We start from the raw sequence: 11,299 nt of genomic DNA, 5'->3' as shown, positions 1-11,299 counted from the left end.
ATTTAACATAAATGCTTAATTTCACTTTCTTTTCTTTTTTTTGCAATTCACATTCTTCATGGCTGGTCAACGGTGGAGATTTATAGAAAAATATAAATTAAATATTGATCTTTCTCACCCACACCAATCATTTCACTTCAGAAGATCTGGATTTAAACACTGGAGTTTTATGGATTACTTTTATGATGCCTTTATGTGATTTTTGAAGATTCAAAGTTCTGTTCACCATTCAATTGCATTAAATGGACCTACTGAGCTGAGATGTTATTGTAAAAATCTTTGTTTGTGTTCAGCAGAAGAAAGAAAGTCATCCATACACCTGGGATGGCATGAGGGTAAATGATGAGATCATTTTCACCTTTGGGTGAAATGTCTTCTTTCAACCTTTATGTCCTTTTTTACTATAAATCTCCACTTTCACTTTCAGAATGTGAAAGTGGAGATTGATAGTAAAATGTACTTAAAAATGTATCTGTTTCCCACCAACACTTATATCGATTATGAAGATATAGATTAAGCCCCTGTAGATGAATGGATTACTTTAATGCTTTAAAGCTGGAGCTTCAAAGGTTTGGTAACCTTACACTTGCACTATATGAACCTACAGAGCTAACATATTATTCTAAAAATCTTTCTGTTCTGCAAAAGAAAGTCATACACATATTGGATGCCATGCGGGTGAGTATATGATGATTCATTATTTCGTTCTTATAATTATTTAGCTGCACATGAGACAAATATTACATCGCACCGTCTCTGTGAACACACATCGTGATTTTTTTGCTCATTATATTTTCGTTTTGCTCCATTACTGAGTAGGAACATTCCACATATATATCCCAACCTGGAGTTTCGGAGAAAAAAGTTTGCATTCTAAATAAATGAATGATGTGACATTTCCACAGAGAGAAACGTTGTAAGAGCACGTGCGAGTCGCGTCAGATTAGCAGACATTTGTAATAGTACACGTCTCTTGCGTTAGTGAGCGTCAAACTATTATTTTCACAATCAGACTTTAACTAAGTATTTTTGCAGTTCCAAATAAACTTACCAGCCAACTGGCGATTTTTCCTTGAAAAGCTGTTTTGCACTGTGGCCACAGTGTGGAGCAAGCTATCTACAATTAAATCGTGAGTAGTGATGGGTCGTTCGCGAACGAGTCGGCTCTTGTAGGTGAACGTTGGGAGCCGGCTCGCATATCAGAAGAGCCGAATCTATTTATAAACATATATAAAAAATAAGATATGAATAAACAAAAGATTTAATTATGAATATAATTAACTTTAATTCAAAGAACGAAGAAATTTTATAAAATAATATAGGCCTAAATGCTCAAGTGCACGCATATTCGTTGTGACTGTCTGCTCATGCTAACAGCCTCACATATGAAAATATGCAGGGAAAAAATGCAGAAAAGACCCGCGAACTTTCGTTTTGAATGTTAGATTTATATGCACTTTGTTTATATACAAAAAAAGTTATACTTTAAATGCAAATGTTTAATAGCATTATTTTTCATAACAAACCAATGCATTTTTAAATACATTGTGGTTAAGGTGGGTAGAGTATGATTTCATTTAACATCATGCCATCCCAGATGTTTGAGACTTTCTTTCTTCTACAGAACACAGACAAAGATTTTAAGAAGAATATATCAGCTCTGTAGTTCCGTACAATACAATGAGTGGTGATCAGGCCTGAAGCTCCAAAAATTTGATAAAGTCAGCATAAAATTAATCCATAAGACTCCAATGTTTTAATTTATTTATTTGAAAGTGATCCAGTTGGTTTTGGGTAAGAACAGACCAAAATATAACTCGTTTTTCACTGTACATCGTGACAGCAGTTTCCATGGTAATCATGATTTAAAATTCGATTCCCCTTTCTCCTATAGCACCATAGCATTCTGCTTGGAATGATCGTGCCTAGAGACCGCAATGGCAAGAAATAAAAAGGAGTTATATTTTGGTCTGATCTCACCCAAGACCAACTGGATTGCTTTGGAAGACATCAGTAAAACCATTGGAGTCTTAAGGATTACTTTTATGCTGCCTTTATCTCCTTTTTGGAACTTTTGGAGTTCTAGCCACAATTCACTTGTATTGTATGAACCAGGGGTCGGGAACCTTTTTCACTAAGGAGACAAGTTTTAAAATTTTGGTTGATGCATTTGTTCAAAAGAGCCATAGCACAAACTAACAATTTACTATTTTCTTTGTGTTTATTCTATATTTATATTTCAATAGAATTTATAATCTACTTTCTGACTAACAACATTTCTTGTCATGTGTCACTGCGATACGTCTTACAGGTCACCCGCCTGTTGCGGGTAGATGAGCAAAATTACTTGCACATGAAATACCTGCATTTGGACGAGGAGCATGCAAACTTGATTGAGCCTCGTCACATTTGGAGGGTGGTGGATGATATTTCACACCCTGAGTGCACATAAATAAAATTAACGTTTTAAAAATCGGTCGTAGAAAATGCTCTTAACCGCTAAGATCAATAGTTATTGGGAAAGAGGCCCAGAACTTTAGAACGCTTTCATTGCACTCATGAACAGCAGAGCTTCCTGTACACGCCTATCAAATCAAAATACTCTGCTTGAAAAATCCGCATTTGGTGGGTATTAATTTCAAACCTTGTCCACCAGGAGTAGCAACCCTGTCTCATAAGAATTCTTACATATTTTACGAGTTGGCTATTTTATGATTTTGTTCGTTCCTATGAATTCATACAATTTCATCACGTGCAAATGCCCGGATGTGTAATGCAGAAGTAAGCTTAAGATTTAGATTAAGATTCAACTTTATTGTCATTGTGCAGAGTACAGGTACAGAGCCAATGAAATGCAGTTGTTTTCGCCTATCCCAACTAAGCTGGGGTCAGAGCGCAGGGTCAGCCATGAAACAGAGCCCCTGGAGCAGATAGGGTCAAGGGCCTTTGCTATAGGGCCCCAAGTAAGCATGAGTTCCACACGTGAGGTGTCAAGGACATGCTTATTAATATTATGCAATTTTATTATGCAATAAAATCCTTATCTAAACCTAAACGATCCATAGAGTGTGTAATCACGATAGGAAGATGTTGTGTGTGACAGAAGCAAGTACTTGTTGCTTAATAGATGGAACGATGTCCAGTGATGTCATTGGCTGTAGTGAAAGTCGTATGGATTCACACGAGTGCAGTCGTACAATATCATACGAATTAGCCAAATATATAGGCATATGAATCCTTACGATTTTGCCGTGAGAGTGTGTAAGGAGTAGGCTGTATGACATATTTGAGAGAAAGGAAATCAAAACAGTGTCAATCAATGACTTCAAGCTTTGCATTCGTACCCACACTTTCTGAAGGAAAATTGTCTCTAAAAAATGTTAAACGATTATGTGTTGGTGAATGGTGAGACACACGGTGAGCCACTTGTGTTAGATTCCCGACCCCCACAGAGCTGAGATATTCTTCTACATATCTGGCTTGGCATAAGTGTGAGTAAATGATGAGATAATTTTATTTTTTTTTGTGAAATATCCATTTGAGCTCAATCGACAGCAGTTGTAGCATAATATTGATTACCACAAAAATGTATTTTGACTCGTTCCTGTTCTTTAAAAAAAGCAAAAATTGAGGTTACAGTGAGGCACTTACAATGGAAGTGAAATGGGCCAATTTCTTGGAGGGTTTACAGTGAGGAAAATAAGTATTTGAACACCCTGCTATTTTGCAAGTTCTCCCACTTAGAAATCATGGAGGGGTCTGAAATTGTCATCGTAGGTGCATGTCCACTGTGAGAGACATAATCTAAAAAAAAAAAATCCAGAAATCACAATGTATGATTCTTTAACTATTTATTTGTATGATACAGCTGCAAATAAGTATTTGAACACCTGTCTATCAGCTAGAATTCTGACCCTCAAAGACCTGTTAGTCTGCCTTTAAAATGTCCACCTCCACTCCATTTATTATCCTAAATTAGATGCACCTGTTTGAGGTCGTTAGCTGCATAAAGACACCTGTCCACCCCATACAATCAGTAAGAATCCAACTACTAACATGGCCAAGACCAAAGAGCTGTCCAAAGACACTAGAGACAAAATTGTACACCTCCACAAGGCTGGAAAGGGCTACAGGGAAATCGCCAAGCAGCTTGGTGAAAAAAGGTCCACTGTTGGAGCAATCATTAGAAAATGGAAGAAGCTAAACATGACTGTCAATCTCCCTCGGACTGGGGCTCCGTGCAAGATCTCACCTCGTGGGGTCTCAATGATCCTAAGAAAGGTGAAAAATCAGCCCAGAACTACACGGGAGGAGCTGGTCAATGACCTGAAAAGAGCTGGGACCACCGTTTCCAAGGTTACTGTTGGTAATACACTAAGACCTCACGGTTTGAAATCATGCATGGCACGGAAGGTTCCCCTGCTTAAACCAGCACATGTCAAGGCCCGTCTTAAGTTTGCCAATGACCATTTGGATGATCCAGAGGAGTCATGGGAGAAAGTCATGTGGTCAGATGAGACCTTTTGGTCATAATTCCACTAACCGTGTTTGGAGGAAGAAGAATGATGAGTACCATCCCAAGAACACCATCCCCTACTGTGAAGCATGGGGGTGGTAGCATCATGCTTTGGGGGTGTTTTTCTGCACATGGGACAGGGCGACTGCACTGTATTAAGGAGAGGATGACCGGGGCCATGTATTGCGAGATTTTGGGGAACAACCTCCTTCCCTCAGTTAGAGCATTGAAGATGGGTCGAGGCTGGGGCTTCCAACATGACAATGACCTGAAGCACACAGCCAGGATAACCAAGGAGTGGCTCTGTAAGAAGCATATCAAGGTTCTGGCGTGGCCTAGCCAGTCTCCAGAACTAAACCCAATAGAGAATCTTTGGAGGGAGCTCAAACTCCGTGTTTCTCAGCGACAGCCCAGAAACCTTACTGATCTAGAGAAGATCTGTGTGGAGGAGTGGGCCAAAATCCCTCCTGCAGTGTGTGCAAACCTGGTGAAAAACTACAGGAAACGTTTAATTGCAAACAAAGGCTACTGTACCAAATATTAACATTGATTTTCTCAGGTTTTCAAATACTTATTTGCAGCTGTATCATACAAATAAATAGTTAAAAAATCATACATTGTGATTTCTGGATTTTTTTTTTAGATTATGTCTCTCACAGTGGACATGCACCTACGATGACAATTTCAGACCCCTCCATGATTTCTAAGTGGGAGAACTTGCAAAATAGCAGGGTGTTCAAATACTTATTTTCCTCACTGTAAATGCAGAAGTTTGAAGCTTATAATTTTATAAAAAGCACTTGCATTCATTCTTCTGTTAAAACTCAAGCATTATTTGAGCTGTAAATTTGATTATTAAATAACTTTTACTGTCGTTTATGGGTTTGAAACACAGAAACAGTTAGTATGTAAACATTACACTTAGTGTAATAAAACACTAAAATCATGTTAACACATACTGTATTTTTTATGTATTGTGGCTGTATTTTGAATCAGTTTTTAATGTTTACGGATTAGCCCCATTCACTTCCACTGTATGTGACTCACTGTGACCTAGATTTTAGCTTTTGTAAAGAAAAGGAGGGACAAGTCACATACATTTTTGTGGTAATAAATAGTATACCACAAATGCCGTTGATTGAGCTTAACTTATATTTATCCCAGTATAGTCCTTTAATTTAGTAATATTTTTTTGGTAACACTTTACAATAAGGTTAACTTCATTAACATTAGTTAATTCATCCTAGCTGTGATCTCCTAAGCACAGCCCACAAAATCACAGCCTTAACTGACTACCTTAAACATCATGGAAATTCTACAATGGACAGATCCCATTATATTTTGTTGGTTACTCATCGGTGGTGACTGATCTTATGTACTTCACTTAAAAAATGATCATCTATTATCATCAAGTTATTGGCTGTAAAGCATGCTAGGGAGAAAATCACAGGCAGCTCCTCTTGCATATATACTGTATTGCCAACATCACTTGTATAGTATATTTGACATGCAGACATTTCTTTTAAATAATTTCAGTTGAATTATTATTATTATTATTTTTTATATTATTTTTTCTTAGGCTAATGTTGAAAAGATACCCTACTTGTAGAATGGCATTTTCTTGCATTTAGGGTAGCCAGCTGTCCCCTATTAGCCAGGAAGTAACATGTTTTAAGACGTACTGTTTTAACATTTGAGGGCGGCACACTCTCTGGTCAGACAATGAAACATATGAAGGCCTTGTGTCCTGTATTGTCAGATAGAAAATCATTCAAAACATCAAATCCCGTTTTTCTTGGCTAAAAGCGTGGCAACCCTAGTTGCATCTGTTACTGTGAGTTTACTGTAGACTTAATAAGCAGCCATGGATAGCTTTCTTGAAGTTAACATTTGGCATTGGGTATAGTCCTATTTACCCTGTGGCTATGATCAAGCTCTCTTTCATGGTTAATCCTTAAAGAAATAGTTCTTTGAAAAATTTACTTGAATTGAATGGAAAAAATTATGCAATGAGAGTGAATGATAACTGAGTCTAACATTCTGCCTAACATCTCCTTTTGTGTTCCACAGAAGAAAGGCAGTCATGTCAGTTTGGAACAACATGAGTAAATGATGACACATTTTTCATTTTGTTTCGATGAAGTACCACTTTAAGAGCCTTTAGTGTTGAAAGCTATTATCAGTGCTGTAATTAGACATGTTTACTTTAATGTAATAGTATGCTAGGAAACTCACTGCTGTCTGAATAGCCACTGCAGTGTTTCATGAGGTTTTCACTGTGTAGCGAAAGTGTTTTTTCAAAACTATTTATAACCTTTGCAGCTGTGTTGGCATTAATTGGAAAGGACTGGAAGAAAGCACAAAAGCAAATTTCATTTGACTTGCAGTTGGCACTAAAGCCACATTAGGACAAGTTTTGTTTCCAAAATGACCTTTAGTAACATGGCTGTAACGCTATTTGTCCACTGACATTTAAAATGTGTATGTGTGCTTTTCGTTCACCCTAACCTATACAAACTATCAAGCTTACAAATTCACAAACAAAATACAATGCACATTCATATAGCCTGAGCACTTGTATCTCATTTTCTCAATAAATCTCTTTGTAAGACTCCACCAGCCATGCATTTTAGGGGACGCTTGATGTTGGACTAGACTAGATTGAATTATGAATGGCTTGTGGCTGCGGGATTTGAGTGATAATGATGTCTGCATACATGGGCTGATGAAACGGGACAATTTCATTGAAACCACTGGATTTGGGGTTTAAAATATGTTTAGCAAAATGGTAAGTATTTGCAAAACATGTGAGATGGCTAGGAAAAATGGCTTTGTTTTCTGCTTTGAAAAAAACTAGACATGCATTAATAGAAACCAACCCAGTTTCACGATAAGTTGTAAAAATAGTACGATATACCGAAATCGTAAGAAAGATTTGGCTTGTACAAAAACGTATGACTTTTACTGCCATAGAGAAAAATAAACGAATCAACAACAAAAAACAAAGTTTACAGGAGTGTAAAGTAATTGAGTAAATATACGTAAGTCTATTTTTTGGGGATTTGTACTTTACTCAAGTGAAATTTAAACTGAATACTTGTACATTTACTTAATTACATTTCCAAAGAAAAAACATTACCATTTTATTTTTACTTTAAAGTACGCATTACATTTTTGCAGATTATTTTCTTTTATCTTATATTGAATCTGTCTTTTCACTGCATCTGGAGGCTGTAGCACGGCGGCTGTTTGGAGTTTGACCATCTGCAGAGGCGGAATTTAGAATCTGATGTTGAAATATTTGCAGGACTACACCGTATATGACCGCCCGACTGAATGTGATGTATTCATTCAAAACTATTAGCATGAAGTGAGAAACACTAATGGTTTTTGTCTTAAACTTTATTTTAAACACCTGCTACATCTACAGATTGGACAGTTATGAAGTCAGGTATGATCATTCACATTAATTTTTTTTTTAATTTAAATAAAAAAATATATATATATATATATATATATATATATATATATATATATATATATATATATATATATATATATATATATATATATATATATATAAGGCTTTTGTTATTAAATGTGTGCATGTTATTTATTTCTACACTTGCCTTAATATTTAAATCATATCTATGAATTTTAACTCCCTATTTGCTATTTATTATTCCCTATTTATTATTGTTGTTGTGCTGTTAATTATAAAATTAACTATAAAACCAGCAATGATAATGATAATAATATTAGTAATAATGCAATTATGGAATCTGAGTAAATATTAATTGTCAGTTTTATTGAATTCATCCATCTGATTTACATTACTAACTTACTTAAAAGTTTATTAGATTTGTAATTTTTTTTTTATCTTTCTTTATGTCTCAAGGGGGTGGGTGCTCTTATATCATAGTTTGTGAGTGCCTTCTCCCATGCAACGAACAATGCATGACTGTGGCAACATTGTTGCAAAATAAAATGATGTTGTTCATTACAGGTTTCAGGGCAGTTCTGAAGTTAAATGTCCACTGTGTGGCACTAAAAGCGAGTGAAATGTTCTCTCAAACACATGAGGTTTTTAAGGTTATTGTTCTACCGAGATTTAAATCAACAAAATCGACATGCCTACCCTAAACCTTAAACCTAAACCCAACCAATATTGTCAAAAAAAGCAAATGTGAGATGAAAATACAATTTCTGAAGCAACCACGTAATTTTGGTGTGCTTCTTTGACACTTTCAGCTCACTTGTTGTCTCGTGTGCTCTTCAGGACTCGTACTCTGGTCCTTTGTATCGCACATGCAGCACTCTATCAGTTGAGCTACAACACAATTTGATCACACTTAAACAATCTTGTAAATTTAGTGCAAAGTTTAAAATGAGTCATGCTCTATAGTAAAAGTGTTTATATGTCATAAGATAGCATTGTGTGAGGAACAGAGCGAAAAGTGTTTATTAACTGATAATCTGCCATTTTACTCGTGATTTGAGTGAAAGAGGATAAAAGTAATTGTTGTTCTAATTCCTCTAATGTTCATTTCAACAGGAAACTGCTCTTTTATGTACAACAGCCACATTAAAATAATTTAGCAAAAATGTAGTTATTGTAACATGATTTTATGAACAGGTTGCGAATGCCACTGGGGGAGAAATACTGTATGATATTTGTCGGAGACAACAAAAAGGCGATTTAACAAACCAATCAAATTTAACAACATACTCTCTTAATTTCATTCTAGCAAGGAAAAAAAGTTACTTAATACTTTAGTACAATTAAATGTGAATACATTTTTACTTTAAATCAAGTATGTTTTTGGCTTGATGCTTCGACTTTTAATTGACTAGAAATTTTCACTCAGCTCCATACTTTCACTTAAGTATAATTTCTGAGTAATTTTTATGCCCCTGGAAGTTAAATCAGTTACCCAAACTTTAACCTAACCATGAAATCTAACCCCTTACCCAAGCCCTAAACCTAACCATGATTTTAAATTTTATGAAAATATCTTCCTATTAAATAGGAAATAAATAGTGGAAAAAATCTGGGGTTTGAATGAGACGAGAGAAGCTTGTTAAAGGTTATTGACGTACATCAATCATTTGCATTGCATAAAAAATATGGAAGGTGTAACTCAATTTGTTCACAAATGTCTCTTCACTTAAAATAAAGTGTTTGATAGAAGGCTAGCTAAAATATGGTTCCATGTATTGTACCAATTTGAAATTCTTTTTGTTGATTGGTTGGCCTTCATGGGAATAAAAGTTGTACCTTTTCGTACGAGTTAAGTCAAATGACACCTTATTATTTTGCGATCTCGTACACACTTTTACGAGTTGTCATGAGACTGTGTTAGAAGAAACTATAGTTCCCCTTCTGTCGCTCTCTCCACGTTGTGTCAGAGAAGCGACACTAAGGGTCTCTCTTGAGCGCCGATATTCACCTCTGGACTATGAAAAAAGGCCAATGAGAGTTGGCAACCAGTATTTGCATGTCCCGCCCCCGGACATACGGGTATTTAAGCGGCGCAAATACGGGAGTTCATTCAGAAAATTTCTTCTGAGCCAATGGTCGTGCATGCAGTTACACACCAAGTTCCTGTTTAATCCTCTGACGCTCTGCATGCTGTTGGATCTGACGGCGCACAACAGCGGCTTTCTCATTCGTGCACGGCTGTGCATTCTTGCCCCTGGGCACTTCGACAGCGCAGACAACTCGAAAGAGTTATTCTAAAAGAGTGAATTTCGCTATAAAAGAGCAAAACACAGCGGCGTTGAACGTCCTTCTCAGGACGCGTCTTTTTAAAGACGATTTCCGCCTCTGTGTAGTTTCTGGATGTGTTGATTCTCCCCACCTCTGACGGCCATAAAAACTGCCTTGCATTCCTGGGTTGCGATCACACGCAGGCAGCGTTTTTATGAATGGTCTATGTTTTCAGTACGAGAACATAGCCATGACAGCATTGCGGTCGTAGGCTTTTTCTTGTAGTGAGAAAAAGCTGCTTCAGCCGCCCCCCGCGCCTCGCCTCCTTCCTACGGGATTGAGGCAGGCGCGTGGCGATGAAAACGATCTGGGGACAGTGACGGGCTCCGTTTCGCCGGGTGAACCCCTCGAACCCCCGCCTCCCGGCACGCTTGCTTGTTTCCGTCCGAGCTCGGGATGAGCATGCTCTCCAATGGGTTATGTTTTCAGAGTGAGAACATAACCGCGGCAGCGTTGCGATCTCTGCTTTCTCTTGTAGTGAGACAGCGCCATTTCAGCCGCCCTCTCGTGCCTCGCCTCCTTCCTATTGGATTGAGGCAGGCGCCGCGGGCGATGGAGAACGATCTGGGGAGAATAACGGGACGCATTCGCCGGGTAAATCCCCTCGAAAACCTCCCGCCTCCCCGGCACGCTTGCCTGCTTCCCCCGAGCTCGGGATTAGTGCGGTCCGCTTAACAGCCTACCACCGGTCCCTCGAGCTCCCCGGCATTGGATGATGACATCACCGCTGCATCGGAGAGCGTAACAGCGGCGCCGAATGTGGATAACTCGACTGGGCCGCCACCTTCGGGTCTCCGCCCAGTCTGAGCCTGACGCAAGAAGGTCCGCTATGCTTCCCCGGGCTTAATTGGTTCCGCGGGCATGTGCACCACTCACAGCCGCGCCCCCCCCCCCCCGGATTCCTTCCCGGATGTGCATGATGAGCTGTGCATGCCCAGCTTCCTCGCTCCTCCGCTCTCGCTACCCTCGGTGGTAGAACGGTCCCAGACCGCTCCCCCCTGCACGCCATGGCC

The sequence above is a fragment of the Xyrauchen texanus genome, chromosome 27, assembly GCF_025860055.1.
Source record: "Xyrauchen texanus isolate HMW12.3.18 chromosome 27, RBS_HiC_50CHRs, whole genome shotgun sequence".
In the NCBI taxonomy this organism is placed as follows: domain Eukaryota; kingdom Metazoa; phylum Chordata; class Actinopteri; order Cypriniformes; family Catostomidae; genus Xyrauchen; species Xyrauchen texanus.
Note: the sequence above shows the minus strand (reverse complement) of the source record.